Source organism: Rhea pennata, chromosome 6, assembly GCF_028389875.1.
Source record: "Rhea pennata isolate bPtePen1 chromosome 6, bPtePen1.pri, whole genome shotgun sequence".
NCBI classification, from domain to species: Eukaryota; Metazoa; Chordata; class Aves; order Rheiformes; family Rheidae; genus Rhea; species Rhea pennata.
In genome coordinates, this window is record NC_084668.1 from 23,449,820 (window position 1) to 23,465,922 (window position 16,103).

At 39.1% G+C, this 16,103-nt stretch overlaps 1 protein-coding gene across 1 annotated transcript in view; it reads left to right on the forward strand.

Annotated features, from left to right (window-relative positions):
- The window catches only part of RAPGEF4 (Rap guanine nucleotide exchange factor 4), a 161,703-nt gene that overhangs the window by 83,083 nt on the left and 62,517 nt on the right, over positions 1 to 16,103 (forward strand). The gene's annotated exons all lie outside the window — the stretch shown is intronic.

The window sequence follows — 16,103 nt, forward strand, 5'->3', positions numbered from 1 at the left end:
TGTCCGGCTTCCTCAAGGGTACTGACCTTTCTTAATTGTCACATTTAGCCTTTATTAAATGTACAGTTGTAATGGTATGCAGTTCCTTTTTCTAGAGTCTTATTTACTAACGCTATACCACTTCCTGACACAGCCTTTCCTGTATGAAAATAAATATTTTTCATGCACTAAGTAATAATTCTTAGATACTTAGATAGCATCTTCCATTCTGTAAGCATTTTACCAACGTTTATGAGTATTTAGCTCAGAACTCTTCCAAAACATGGGAATTTTGATTCTAGGCTTGGAGTTAAGCTCCATGATCAGGAGTCTTACTTGAGAGCACGTAAGAACTCAATGCGAGAAGAAGGCATAGGATCCAAACCAAAGGATACGTCTTTCTGTTCTGAGGCAGGTGGAGGGGTTTCTGTTAGCAAACTGAAAACAACCCTGCCTTTCCTGGAAGAAAAGGACTCCCTTCAGTAATGGTCAGTGATCCTCAGGCAGCTATCGCTGGTATAATGAGATCCTTTTTTCCGTGACCCACAGGACTGATTCTTGTGTGGAGCTGCTGTGTGAATGGGTTGACTGGCATGAACTTGTCTTCTAGGACATGGAGATAATACATGGCTTTTGCTGTCCCTCAGTGCATACAGATGGCTTCTTGCCAGTCAAATGGCTTACTGTTCAGCTGCTCATGGCTGGAGAAAATCTGAGCCCTAGTAATGCAGGGATCCTACTAGTAGACAGTGTAAAGCATCTGCCAAAGTGCATCTGCCACTGGGCATTCTCCTCTGGGATACACACTGACAGGTCCACAATATTACAGAAACTGAGCAAAGCTTTGTGATTAATACAGCTGCCAATAGCTGGTCTTTTCTAGCACAGCAGGACTCTTCACACACAAGGTGATGTTCACCTGTGTAGGAGACAGAACGTGGCTGGGGCAGCCTCAAAGCATTCAGTGACTTTCATGGGACTAAGGTCCTTCAAGAACCATAATAACTTCCTTTCCAAGACACACATACGAAACAGTCCTCCCATACTCTGCACATTTATCTGGAGAAAAACTCGGAGAGCAAATATGTGACAGGTGCTTGTCACCTTGTTTAATCCTGGAAGGAGCTCAAAGTCCTATGAGAAATGTGGCTGAGGAAACTACATAGCACAGAAATGCTTCATGAATCCTAGTTCTTTGTTTTTTCAATATGGCCATATTTCTGTTTAATTATGTTAAGTGCAACAAGGATGTGACTACTCAAGTATTTTGTTTACTGCATACCTTTTTTGTTCTGAATTTTAAACCGGACAATTGTTATTGTGCTTATGCAACATGTATTTCTTCATGTCCTCCTGTTAGTTTTGAATGATCAGGGAGAGGTGTGATTGCAGGGCCAAATTTCCATAAATGTTGCCAGCTATTCAGAATACAAAGTAACAGGTTACTAGAAAACAGCCCTGTGTTTGTGTATTTTAGTGATATATGTTTGCCAAAATGGCTGTTGGATCAGTGCAGGAACGTTCACCCAGCAAAAGGGGAGTGTTTGCAGGACAACTTTAAATTCCTGTATGTATTTATATTACCAGAATCATGCCTGCTGGACTGGCAGTGAGGCCAGCTCAGAAAGGCCTGCAGGCTACTCTGTAATGGCCAGGAAAAGCGAGGGAGGAACTTCCTGAAATTCAGAGAAAGCTTCTCAAAATCGTTTATGTGGCAAGGAAGCATTATGCTCTCAGACAGAAAGAGATAATGTGATTTCTTCAGTAGTTTGATTATTGTGCAGTTTTCTGGGGAAGTCTTTAAACATTTATTAGGACACCCAATAAATTTGGTTCAGATGAAGTCTAATATATTCTATTTTTTAAATACGAAATGCATGATTTTCTTTTTTAGTTAGCGCTGAGTCTTTTACAAGCACTGTAATAGATAATTTTCCATATTTGCTAATTATTTGAATTTCATCTTCATAGCTTAATTTTTCCTCTTGTCATGTCTATTCTTTTTTGATGAGTAACTTAAGCTTTTTCTTCCAATGTATGCCTTGAAATTTTCTCGCCATATGGGGATGTTTGGTTTTCCTAGTTCATTAAAATCCATTAAAATTTTCTATTTGGAGAAGGCAGCAAAGAGATTTTCTTTTACCAAATAAGAATTCATTTGCATTTAGTGTTACATAATTGCACATCATTTAATGCAATATAACAGTTAAATTGAGCATAAAATACAGTGACAAAGTGTGTTGCTGTCCTCAGTTATATTTTGGGGAATGGAAACAAAATCAATTTTAAGCTGTCTTGCGTAAGGGAAAATAACACAGCTTCTCTCTTTCTAACTAGTCAGTTTAATATCTCCGCACTAGTCTCTCTAGGTCTAGCTTTTGAAAATTCTTGAGAGATGGATCTGGCTATAACTGGTTCTGCTAGGTGAATATAACCCTAAAGCCAAAATGACAAAATCAATAATAATTTTAAATACATTTTTGGAAAAGATACTGAAGAGTACTTTTAGAGCACAGGGGAGGTCGGGTTCCAGTGTGCAGACAGAGTAGAGGGCAGTTATGTTTCCATATATTACCAACAGAGCTGGCAGCAGGGTTGCTTGGTGCGTCCCAGTACATGGCCCTATTTTTACAATTTTGCCAGTTTTTCACTGTTTAGGCTGAATTTGCCATGCTGAGAGGGATGCTTTTGGCTGATTTTTAAATTGAAATAAATCAAACCTTTCTGACATTGAGTATATGGGAGAATATACAGCGCGTGTTAAGTAACTTTTCACAATGACATTCCAGCAATCTTGAGCTTTGGACCAGGAGCTGGACATTTGAGGCCTTTTCTGACAGTAAGGAGTGCCATTTGCGACCCCTTACAAAAATAAACCATATTATAAAGCCTTGAATAATCTTGGTTGAAGTTGGCTCACTAGAGGCTTATTACAGTTTAATTGCTAGTTCATGCAAGGATGCTGTGTGCATTGTGCATGCTGAATTCCCACACTGTACTTTCTTGGTCCAGGGCTGCATGTGCAGCACCACGTCAATACTTAACAGTTTTGTTTTTATTGCAATCACTCCTTCTAGGTGCTAAAGCAACATTTTGGTTATCACAGAGCCAGACACTGAAATAGAAAAGCATAGTTGTCTCCCCTGTGCTTTGACCCCTCTGCTGTTGCCCTGGTAGGACATGGGTAAAGAATTAGCCCAGTCTTTTCAGAAGACATGAGATAGAAGATGATTTTAAAGAGGAGAAGAGGGCATTGCAGAACGGGGTTGGAATGGCATGTTGGTTGAAAAGGTTGAAATGGATGTGAGTAAGAAGAGAGGGCAGACCCGTCGAGGGCATGAGTGTCCCCTCTCCTTGGAGCTTGGTGCTGAACACTTTCTGCTGCTGTCAGCAAGTATCTATGAAATTCCTTTGCAAATGGAAGATTCTTTTCCTAATAGAGCATAGGAATGATTCACAGAAAGAGCAGAAATCTGAGCTCAGTACCAACTATTCTATTTGTTCATTGAAAACATACATTCTGAAAGACAAAAAGTGTTTTTTCATCTCTTTTGTGCTAAGGAAACTATACTGAATGTAGAAGACAAGTAGATTAAGTTTTGCAAATCAGATTTTTCTTTTCAGAATTCTCTACCTCTTTATGTTTTCTTTCTATTATCTTTCCTATTTTGTCTTTAGATCTCTTTTGTAATAAAGAGCTACAGGAGCTCCCTCTAGTGCACCAAGTAATGTTGCAAAGATACGTAGAGATAAGGTCTGCAAAGCTTACTCGTTAAAATGTTCCCTTTATATTTTTCATGTAATGAGTTCAAATCCACTAGACTGGAAACTTATCAGAAGTGATTTATTTGAAGATTTATTTTTATAGTAAAATTTCTTCAGGATGGGCTCAAATACTTCTCTGAAAGTCACCTTTTTGTTTCTCTCCTTCCTAGACTGATTTGGTGTGATAAAATGTAGATCACTATTCTTTACTGAATTTTCAGTGAGACTTAGGTGCCTTGCTGATTTTGATGCACTTAAATAATTGGAATAACATGATTGTGAAAACATGATTTGCTATTTTATCAACTCTATTTAATCAACATATATCTAAAGCATCTTTTAGTTGACTGAAAATGACATAATCTTAGTGTTAATCCTCAGAATATTGCCATTTTCAATGTTACCATGCAAATTAATATTCACTTATTTCAATTTCTAAGCACTTAACTATAGCTCTTGGCACTTAAAAGTATACTGGTTGTAAAGATGACATTACAATTCAGTAGATACAGCCTTGAAAACTCCACACAAGACACCAGTAATAATCATGTTCATCCACCATATTAGCTACTCTAGCAATAAACACAATAATTTCACTTCTGATTTCCTTATATTTCAATTTACTATTCCCAAATGCGCTAGGAGAAAGCATATCTTTTAACTTATTCAGTAGATTGTCAAAAGTGGAATTGATAGACCATTAGCAGACCATGCTGTGGGAAATGTTTCACATGCTCGTGAGTTTCAGAGCCTGCAGAAAAGAAAAATAAAAGACATAGGTAGCAGGAAAGCAAACAGTGTTCTGGCAAGATTATAGTTGCGATGACAAGGTGTTTGGAAGAAGCAACTTCTCCACATTCACATGAAAATTGTGTTTTAACAGGATTGATTTTCTCTATGGATGGCTTGTATGTCCATCTGCTGATCTGTGTGCATTAATTCTTAACCTCTCTTGGGTTCTGTGTCAAATTCTATTGTCTCCGATACAATGTTAGTATGTGGTTAAAAAAATCCCTTTCATTTTCTCTTTTAGAGTGACTACATAAAAGCATTGTATGAAAATATTTGTAGGTAATGTCTTCATGCAGTCCTAACTCTACCAATTGCTTTTAGGGGCTGCTCTAATATTTTGGCACCAATTTCACATATATGAAAGTAATTTGCTTAGAGGTCTGCTCAAGTTCTTCGTTTTGCTCTGAGTGGAAGTGCTCAGGGTTCTGTCGTTATCACAGCCTGTAACAATTTGGCTAGTGTAGACACTGTGCATATAGTCCTTGGCAACGAGTCACTTGGTGACGGCATATGGCAGCAGAGATAACAAAGACAGGAGTGTAAGATGAGTAGGAGTCTGTGACAAATACATTTTTCATATGTTAGTAATAAACTTCATCGTGAAAAATGTGCAGGCCTTTATATGTCACCAGAGCTCTTTAATGTAAACAAAACTGTTAGAAAGGCAGGTTTACATAAGTAGGTTTTACATAAGCTAAATTTTTGGAGAACCACCAAGAACAGTTTTGGGACATGACTATCTCCAGTTCCAGCCATATGCAGATGATACACAGCTGTACACTTCCCTTCCAAATACCAGTGTGAATAGAAATGCCTCCAAGAACAAGCCTGCAACATCTCGTCTTCTGTTATCCAATTCAGCTACCTGGTAATCTATGAAATACCTGTAAACCATGACTTCACTGTCTATCCTGAATTCTGGAGACCCTAATGGCAACCTCTCTTGGAAACAGTTTCTTCTGCTGTAGCTGATCACGTAATTGAGCTCCGATCTGACTTACACCGAACTAGCCAGAGTAGGCAGGGGGTAAAAACCTACAGATGCAATTAGTGAGTCTCATTTGATCTATTACTATTTGGGAATAAATATCATTTTGGAGGGGAAAACCAAAACGAAACAAAAAAACAGAATCCCTGGTCTGGATGGCTGTGTATATACTGGTGTGCATGTCAGAATAACTACTCTTCCTACTCTTCCCATTCTTGATCTAGTTCAAGGATTCCTAGTCCTGAAGCTCTTCCATGAATTTGGAAGAAAAAAGGACAGACTTAAGGATAAATGGAGCTGTTTGCAATGATAGGGAAACTGGTAAGAAGTAGAGGCACGGTTTCTCTGGGTAGATAAACTTCCCTAATTAAACTTTTTGCAGAAAAGGGCAGAATCTTACGACCTACAGATGCTAAAGAAATACTGTTTTTTAAAATACTGTCCTCATTTTCTAACAGCAATAACAGCACTGGACAAGGATTATAGACATCTAGGTTTTTGGTATTTTGGTTTTAAAGCCATAAGCAAGTTGCCATATTTATCTCTGGAGAAGATCAATAATGGAAGAAGAGTGGATAATACCCAATAGCACAGCTGGGTTGAAGTGTCAGTGCCTGAAAACAGTCTCCCCTTCCAGTCACAGCTGTGAAACATTCCTGGAGCAACCACTGACCATTGCTCAATAATGTGAAATTTATCTTGGAAAAGTATGTCTGTATCTATAACCTTCTTTAAGTACTTCAAGATCTTTCTGAGGCAAACTACCTGCAAGGATCAAATCAGAGTACGTGTGGGTTTTATCATGAAGGAGGAGTGAAAAGACGAAGGATGGAGGGGTAAGAGAGAAGGACCTTCTCTACTACCAGCAAAATGGTCCTTATACTGCAGTAAATGCTAGAACTGAACTGTATGAACTGCTAGCATTTTATTTCTGAATTTTAATACATCGGTTCTCAACAGGATTTATCTGGACCAAGGGTCCCTTCAAGCAGCTTTATCAGTCTTTTGCTCCCCACTTCTGCTTTTTCTTTTTTCAAGTCAGCCTTCATTGCAGTTTATGTGCAGTTTTATGTGTGCCTGTATTTATGTATGTTAATTTAGAGCCCTGCAGTTCTCATTTGCACTGAGTGTTGTGCATACAAAGAATGGGAGGAAGCTCTGACCCGAAGAGCTTCTAGTCACACAAAAGATGTGGTGACTGTCAGACAGAAGGATGATGGTTGCCTCACGACCTTGTAAGGCACAGGATTCATGTGTGTTCATTCTGTACTTATCACAATGAGGTGCTAATTTCAATTGATATTTCTAACAAGAGCTTTTACTGATCCATCCTGGATATGATAATCTTAGAGAACTGGGAGTGGGAAGAAGTTAAGAAATCAATAATGAAAAGCTAAGTGATATATGTGTGTGTGTGTGTGTGTATTTGTTAATCTTGCCCTTTGAAGGAGATCTAACTCACACTGCTTCCATTTTTCAGAGTAGCAATGCTGAGTAAGAGCATGGGATAACATGGGAAGGCAGTGTGACTGAAGAGACATTTTCCCTTTCTGTCTCCTCTTGATTAGGTGAATGACTATAGTCATCATTGTTTAAATAGATAAAATGAATAAAGGACGAGTAACAGAAATTCTTAGCTCACACTGAAATTTCTAAAACACTGAATATTATGAAGGAGCTGTGGGAAGTTTTTTCAGTACTGATATAAAATCACTTTTATATCCAGCAGTGTGGGAAGGGGCAGCATACTGTGTTACCTGCCAGTGCTGGCAAGGGGTGTCTGATGAGATACACTGTGGAGCCGTATTTGAGGAGTTGTGCTCCGTGGCTGTGTGTTCTGTGTGATTCTGTCCCAACCTATAAAACATGCACATATGCTCCATTTATCTTTTTCAGTTGAAAGGCAGGAAGAGTGAGTAATTATACTGAGAAGAAAAGATAGTCCTTTTCAAGGTTCATATCTTCAGACAAGTCAAGTGTATACAAGTAACACATTTGGCATTTATATTTGAAACCACAAATGATTTTTTTTGAATATTGTAATTATTTTCTCAAGTTTGGCAGAAAAAAATGAATCTGGGATCTGAAATCAGATTCCTTATAGGCACTCATATTGTCTGTCATGGAGCATTTTGAATGCCTGTCCTACCACGCATGCTGGAAATTGGTGTTCTGCAAAGTCAAATGTAGTTCTGAGTCTATAAAAAATAATCAATGCATCTTACATGATCACCCTGCAGAATCTTTTTTATCTGGATACAAATGACAAAAATTTAAGAGTTTAACAGCAGGGTTAACAGTGATTTTATTCTTATTTTTGTGTAACCTAGTCAAGAACCAGGAGCCCCTTGTGCTAGGCTTTCTGCAAAAAGCACTCTGCCAAAAGCAGTGCTCTCTTTGTGGCGCTCACGTAGAACCATTCTGGGTTTGAATTCTTGACGGTAAAGTGTCAGGTACCTAAGAGAGCTGAAAATGTAATTGAACTGTTGTTTCCAGTGATGGTTTGGAGCAAGTACTGTTCAGGTATTTAAAGATTTATGGTTTATGACTTTTCATTATTTATTCTTTTTGTAAATTTCCTTCTGGAAGAAAGCTTGGCACAGGACTGTGAAGGTGTTTGATCTCTGTGTGCTTTATCATCAGTGATGCAGCTGTCTTAAAATTAAAGATAGCAGTTAGTGAGGAAATGCATATATACATAGCTGAGTTGGCTAGTAGAGAACTGAAAGGAATACATAATTCAGGTTCCAAAATAAAAATGAAAAAAAAAAGTCAGGCTTCTGATACCAGTTACTACACTGCTTCTGATTAGGGTTACTCTACAACGCTTGTTTTTATCTTAAGGAAAAGAAATTATATAAACAATTTGTACAACAACCTTACATATGAACTGGATGAAAAGACATTAAATGGAAAGAATTACGGTTTAGCCATTGTAAACCTCCCAGTGTTGCTTTGTGCCTCCCTACTCTAAAGTTGCTCACAATTTGATGCATGAGTCTGAGGGGACTTCTTTCTACCACATGCTCTCTCTCTTGTCCGTCCCGCTAACACTGCAGCTTGGCTTGTGGTGAGAGAGCAGAACTGTCAGAAAGAGATTCAGTCTTTTCCTGAGCTTAATTTTCTACTATTTTAGCTGAAAATCAGCTTCCTGACCAGGGCCAGAGCAAGCAAGGGGGCAGAGGCTGGATGTGGTGGTGAAGGAGGGGATTTCCTCTAGCCCCTTCAGCTGGAGGGAAAGCAGAACAGCTGGCAGGGCGCCTTTGGGTCAGACCACTGTGCAGCCCCGTTGCAAATCGCTGCTAAATCGCAAATGAATCTGGGTGATCTCCATCTCCTATGTCTAAATAGTGATTTGTATGATGGTATTCCGGTTACCGCTCTAACACGGGTGCAGATTAGGTAGCCTTTTGTTCCTCTCTCTTCCCACCTCTTGGGTTGTTTTAACTGTGTTCAGAGCCGGTCTGGATTAGGGATTTTCAATGGATTCTGGCGGCTATTCCACGTGAGTCTGGGAGGGGTACCTCGGAAAAGCCTGTTGTTGCTAGCTACGCAAGACTCCTCTTGCTGCTTGGTAGAACTGGGCACTCACAGGCTGAAGCAGACTGAACCTCCAGCCCCAGAGACCTTTTTTTTTTTTTTTTTTTTTTGTCTTCGGTTGAGTTCCTAGTCTCATGAACGTCTGCATTAGTGAATATCAGGAAAACCTATGTTGACAAAACTGTAGAAGTAAGGCTGCTGGCATTCCTTTTACTGTACGTTTATAGGCACTGCTCCACAGCAGTGCTTGGCCTGTCACCGTAAGAGGATGACATCTGTGTAGTGCAGGTACACGAGCCCAAACTGGGGGAAGGAGGCGGGAGAGGCAAAGCAGGACATTGCTCCTGTATGCCACTCCATCTGCTCAATTTCTTCAGTGTTATGGTGTTCTTGACTGTCTTTTGTTTGACTTTTCTGCTATGAAATGTAAGATCTCTGAGTAGAAAATATGGATTGCTGCCTGGAAAGTGTTGTGTGACCTTGAGCAGTATAGATACATGGCAATCTGCAATAATATGAGGCTTTCTTGTACCAGAAATTTGTCCGAGGGGCATGCACCTCCCTGCGTGTTAGTGCAGGAATTACGGTATTTTTAGACAAACAAGTTAGCTGTGAATACTGTATGTGTGCTCAGTATTTCCAGTCAAGCTGGTTTGGATTACAATAATTAAACTTCTTTGGAGCAGCAAACGTTAACTGTTTATCTTCACAGTACGTTTTTAAAAGTGCTTAACCTAATACAGCACATACAGTGCACAAAGAGTCAACTAAACCCAAGAAGGTTCTGAGATTATGTTTAAAAAGGAGGGGAGTAGTTGAGAAATGGCAGGGATAGAACTTCAGCTGGATGGAACAATAGTTTTAGCAGTGATGTGAAAATTAACACCAACATTAAGGAGAAACAGGAGGACAATATATTGTAAAATGCCTACAGTAGGTCCCCTTCCCATTCCACAAGGACAAGATTGGTTCTGTGGTATCCCTAAAAGCCAGACATCACAGAATTTACACAGCTTGGGCTACACACTGAGAGAGGTTTAAAAAAGGAAAAAAAAAAGGTCATTTCTTTCAGAACTTGCAAATGTTGGGTAGTATAATCCCCCCCCCCCCCCAATCTTGGATTAATTATTGAAGTATTCAGTATTCATTAGGGAGCCAAATTTTCTCAGTTACAGTTGAGATCCATTTTACAATAGGAACATCTCAGTATATGTTTAGAAATGCCTTTCCCTCACAGGCTACCAGAGAAGATGAGCTGAAATTTGTAGCAAAAAGAACAAAGGTGAACAGGCCTGGTTTAAATGGTGGCGAGTTAGGCAGCTGCCAGCTCTGTAGTAAGTCAGGAGAAGAGAAGAAGCAATTTTGCAAATGTGAGATATTTATTATTTTTAAATAATAATGATATGTTCAAATTGGCAGGAATTGACAGGAAAGTTCTTTTGCTGTCTTCTTGGGGGATATGTACTGTTCACAAGGGTGTGTGTTAACTCAATGTTTGTAGTTTACTTAATGACAATTCCCATAGAATTGTGGAATTAATGTGAAAAATGAAGCATTTTAATCCATATGCAGGTCTAATAATCTCATTTCAAATGCCTTTGCAAGCTTTTGATCAATACAATTACTGCCAGTGAAGTATCAGAACAACACTGAATTAATTGATGGTACCGCAGTTAATGAGTTTCATTTCATGCTGGTTAAACTTGAGAGATCACAACTAGATTTTACTCAAAGAGCAAAGTTCTCCCCTACCCTTCATAGCCAGTGTTTGCCCCACAAATGTTGTTTGACGTTGAGCAGGTTGTGATACACCCTCACTTCTAAAAGAGATTATGGCATTGACGAGTTTCCTCAGAAGACACGTTGATGGTCTCTTGTGACCAGTCTGTCCTGGTCTTGTCGTTCGGACTGGTCACAAGGCTAATTCAAGGCTAGCAAAGCTGTAACAGTGCTACTGGGTTCAGAGCTGTCTTACACCAGACTCGATCCCCCTAGAAAGAAGGTGCTACCCTGAAGAGATTGCAATCCAGTTACAAAACAGAAGCAACCTGTTCACTGTGAAAGACATGGATAAGAAAAGAGAGCTAACAGATTCAGCACACTAGCACTCTGCACTTTGACAAGCTTTTTGTAGATATCACGTAAAAAATGAAGTTTTAAGGAAGATAAGAAGGTTCTTTTGTGGATACTTGCCAAGAGCAGAATGCTTGTCTCTTTCGGTGATGCACAAGTATGTAAATTAAGCAGAAGTGCTTGGATGATTTTTGTGTTTATAACAGAGGATTTTAAGCTGTTGAAGCAAAGTTATACCTGGCTGAAAGAAGAATATTTGTGCTTTTTTAAAATGAGTTCTTGCCTAGCCATCAGTGTAGAATTTCTTTCTTTTGTTTACTTTCATGTATTACAGCATCAACCATTAATCTGTATTAGGAAATACATTCTATATAGATGGAAGACATCTATGTAGATAATTAAAAATCATCTAATCTACTTGTATGAAGTGGGATAAGAGAAGGTGTTGCCTTAGGTTAGATTATTCTTTCTCAGGTTCATTTTTGGCCAGAATTTATTTCTGAAGAGGATGACGGGAGGAAGAGTGAGCACACAGGGCAGCTGGAATATGAGGCAGGTATGCTACGCTCCTTGAGAGTTTACTCCTTCGTTTCATCTGTGTTCACAGTGCACAGTGCACTGTCCTGAACTTGGAGAAAAAGGAGCCTGGAATCACCAAAAGAGATATAGAAGAGATTTAAATTAACTTCTCTTCTCTGCTTGCCAGAGGCTTTACCTTGTTGCTGACTTCCCCAGGGGATTCAGGAGGCAACCTTCTACTGCCACAAGCTCTGTCTTGCTTCATTGACGTTTCCTTTCTTTGTTAAAAATGGTTATAAAACGTTCAGGACGAAATTGTAGACCCCACTAGACTTCCAGGATTTCATTTGTAACATTGAACAGTGTTTCTGGTTGCTAGTTCTCATCATTTGCCAATGACGTGAATAGATAGCTGTTGTCTCCATTTTTACAGATGGTGAAGTTGAAACACACAGAAGTAGAATGACTAGCAAGGGTCAGGCAACAAATTTAGTGGCAGCCCTCAGGAGACGGTGGTACTCCTGCCTCATTTGGATGAGGTTTTGACTACACTACAGTGAACAGGAGTTTTACCATTGATTTTAATGGAGTCCCAGTTTCACTGCCTGATTGTCACTTCTCCAGTTTTCATCATCTTAATGGTTGACATGAAACCATGTTACCTAAGGTTTCACCACATATTGCTCAAAACAATTCTGGTGTCTGGGTGTAATCAAAATGTGGGAGAGCCCATCCAGTCCCATTTGTCTTAGAGGCAGGCCTCTTGGCAAGTTTAAGAGATGAGATATTTGTGTGCAGAGGTTAGGAATGTGTCTGAAAACCAGCAAAATAAATCCTTCAGAAGCTCATTAAAAATGAGCTTCATTTCAGTTTGCCTTTTGAATGTTTGTTATGTATCTAAATGTTTGAGAGGCAGATCTTAAGAACCAGTAACCTTGCAGCCTGATGTTTTTATTCTAATTTCTATTTTCAGCATTATACTTTGCTTCTCAAGATGTAACCAATTTCAAGTAGAATGCAATGTTAACAAAACAGTAGATACTAAAGAAATAGTAATTCTTGTGACGGATAATAGAAAAGGTTTCTCTAATAGGTTAAAAAAATGCAGCAGCAGAGAAACCAGTAATGTTGCTGGATTGAGATTGCTTATGATAGCCACAGTCACACCTCTATCAGAATATCAGGAATACTTACAGCAGAGTTAGCATTTTGTGACATTTTATTCAGTGCATGCAGTGTAGTTATAGCAGCTGTTTCATTGTAGCAAGGAAGTAGAAAAATGACAGCAAAATAAGACATCATTAGCCATGTTCCAGGGTTTTTTGTGCACTGGTCATAGTCTGTTTCAGTATTCTTTTTCCCTTTGACATTCACAGTGAAGTATCATTTTTGGTAATGGCTGAATCATTTTGTGTTAAAAGGACAGACATACACAGTTTGCCAAAGAAATATTGGAGAAGTGCTAAATAATGCAATTTCAATTTAACATTCTAAAATAGATTTGCAACACTGATTATGCTGGAGAATTTAAAAGGACATATTTTCCTGCTTTATGCTATTAATACATGTAGATTACTACAGAAAAGCAATTTTAGAATGTATTTTAAAATACAGTGTAATATTTACATTGTATTAAGTTTAAAGAATAAAGGTAGACTTTAAAACAGTCGTCATTACTCCTGAGTATTTTGGTAGTAGGCCTTTTTCTGACAATATTCAAAGCATTTTGCAAAGGTAGAAATTATTAGCACTCCTCTCTCCAAAAAGACAAAAAAGAAACACAATGTGATTACATGATTTGTACAAGGTCAGTTAATTCAGAAAAAGAAATAAAACTCAGATATCTTACTGGTCCTGACAGTTTCTACTAGTCTATTTTGCTTGGCTTAGCTTGTAGTTTGTTAAACCTGTGGGTATTTAGTTTATGGATACTGTAGTTTTATGAAACTCAGAAGGCTTTTTAATGTGGATATTTTCTGTCTCCATGGAAGTTCCATGATTTTTCAAATACCTATGTGACTTGTTTATGTTCTTCTCCATTCATATTTTGTCCTGCCTCCCACTTGTGATGTTTACAGGTGTTTCTTAAGAAGCCATGGTAGTCTTCTGTGAGCGTGGGTGAGTTTGAAGATGCTTAGACAATACAGTTTTGGAGTATTTAGAGACTGGCTACCATTCCCTTTTAATTCTTGGGTTGTTATGTAAAATCAAGGAGAAGTGGTCTGGCTTGTGCAGAGCTCAGTCCTGCTAATGGGGTCCAGGATCTCCTGGGGCAGAGGAGACCCGAGGTCCCTGTTTCTGACTGCACCCGGGGGCTGGTTAGGGGCCCTGGCACTGTTTGCTTGTTTTCTGAGGACAGGCTTTTCTCCCACCTGTAAACTCTGTAACTGTGTTGGTCAATGTACCAGCATATTGTTATACATAGGATTGCTCCTGAGACCCAGCAGAGGCTAATAGTGCAGAAATTCCTACAATATTGGTTATATTTTTCTTCAGATTTTGACAAAAACTTTCAAAGAACCCTTTTATGACAGGGTCTTAGACCAGCTTCTACTCTGTTTTTTTTTTTTTTTTTTTTTTTTTTTTTTTTTTTTTTTTTTTCAGCACAGGCACACTCTTTCTTGGTAGATGGAATTAGGATTAATGAATTTGACTTAGGATAGTCTGTCCAAGACTGCCCTCCATCTGGAAATACACTCCCACAGTTAAGACACTGTTTGCTCAGCTATATCTGTGCTATAGGTGTTGCCCTGCTTATTCTGTACCACTGGGGATGTTGGTGTGTAAGATGGAAAAAAAAGAGCCATCTCCACAAAGGCTGCTCGTTCTTGAATTTCTTATGTGTGTCCTTGGTCTGGAATAACTCAGATCACATTACAAAAAAGCAACTTTTTGAAAAAGGATAAATCGATCTGAGGAAGGGAGAGGCTTGATGTGGAAGGGCTGTATTTTGTGGGGAGTTTTGCTACTTCTCAGCTGCGCCTTTTTGACTGGCTATGCTTTGCCCAGGGATGCGTGATTGGGTTTTATTTGTTTTATATGCCCTCACTATTCCTTCTGCACTTCCTGTGTGAACCAGGTAGGGTGCTGATAGCTTTTCAAGACACTTGTACAAGGTTATTCAGGCATAGCCATCAGAAGTCAGTTGGAACCAGTGAGAGCTAAAGATGCTCTGTGCTTCCTGAAATACCCTTAGGAGAACCCAAGGCTACGACCCTGCCTTGAAACCCAGTAAATCAACTAGAGACTTCCCATTGATTTCAGGGGCCTTTGGGTTAGGCCCTAAATCACCAGCAGCAGTAATGACTGAGGGTGCAAAACAAACAAAACGCTTAGCACTGCGGCTGTTGCTGCTACCACCTTTCAACTTGTGTAGCTTCTGTCCTTTGCTTCTGGTGGATCCCCTGCCAGCCAGCAGGAAAACAGATGTCACTTGTAATTCTTTTCAGTATGCCAGTTGGAAATAAGGGATAATGAGTAGTATACGGGTTTATCTGATTGCCTGGGTAACCCCATATGCCATGTTTAACTCCAACAAATACAACAACTTACTCTCTGTTCAAAGATGAGCTATACTAAGGTCATGGGAAAGTCATGATTCCTTGGCTTTTATTTTATTTCTTCTTAGTTCTTTGCAATACACATTTCCTGCCTTAACATTTGAGAGTAATAGTTAGGTCCCTTCCATCATTTGATTTTGCAGATCCAAATTGCTGCATCCAAAGCATTCTATATAAAGACTGAGGGGAAAAAAAATCCCTTTACAGTTATTTAACAAGATAAATGAAAAAATGCATTTTTGTAGATGTTCTTAGATTTTATGCAACAGATTCAAAAAAACTTGACAATATAGACCTCATGTTAGGTCTCTATTATTGTTATTCATTATATTGTTTATTTGTTTGCATGTGTTTTGCTCAATGATGTAAGAAGCACAGAAATAAAAGCAGCCCCTGCCCTATAGTTTGTCATCCAAGGCCCATTTCTCCAGAGATTAAATGGGTGCATAAAATTATACACATGAATAGTCCCATTTACATCTATGGTATTGCTCTCATGCATAAATATTTGAATCTTCAAAGGACCGGAGGCTAAAATTGTTGCTATCTCTGCTTCACCCCAATTTAAATCGGGAGCTATGCAATTGGCTGACACAGAGGGTTTGTCTGAATTGCCTGAACGTGTGAATCTATAAATGTATAGACGTGGAGTTTGTAAAATGTTAACGCTGAAAGCCATTTTATCACAATTTCTCATGACCACTTTGTGCTTTCCCCTTTCAGCACCTGCAGCTTTCTCTCCTCTGCGCTCGGCACTCATGTGCACCTGCTCCCCTACAGGGGCACGCATCAGCATATCTTAGCAGCTATCCCTGTGTGCACTAACTGGAAAAAGATGTGAGGCTGCTAAAGCTGCAAGATGGTTGCTTTTTCTGTGTTGCTTTTTC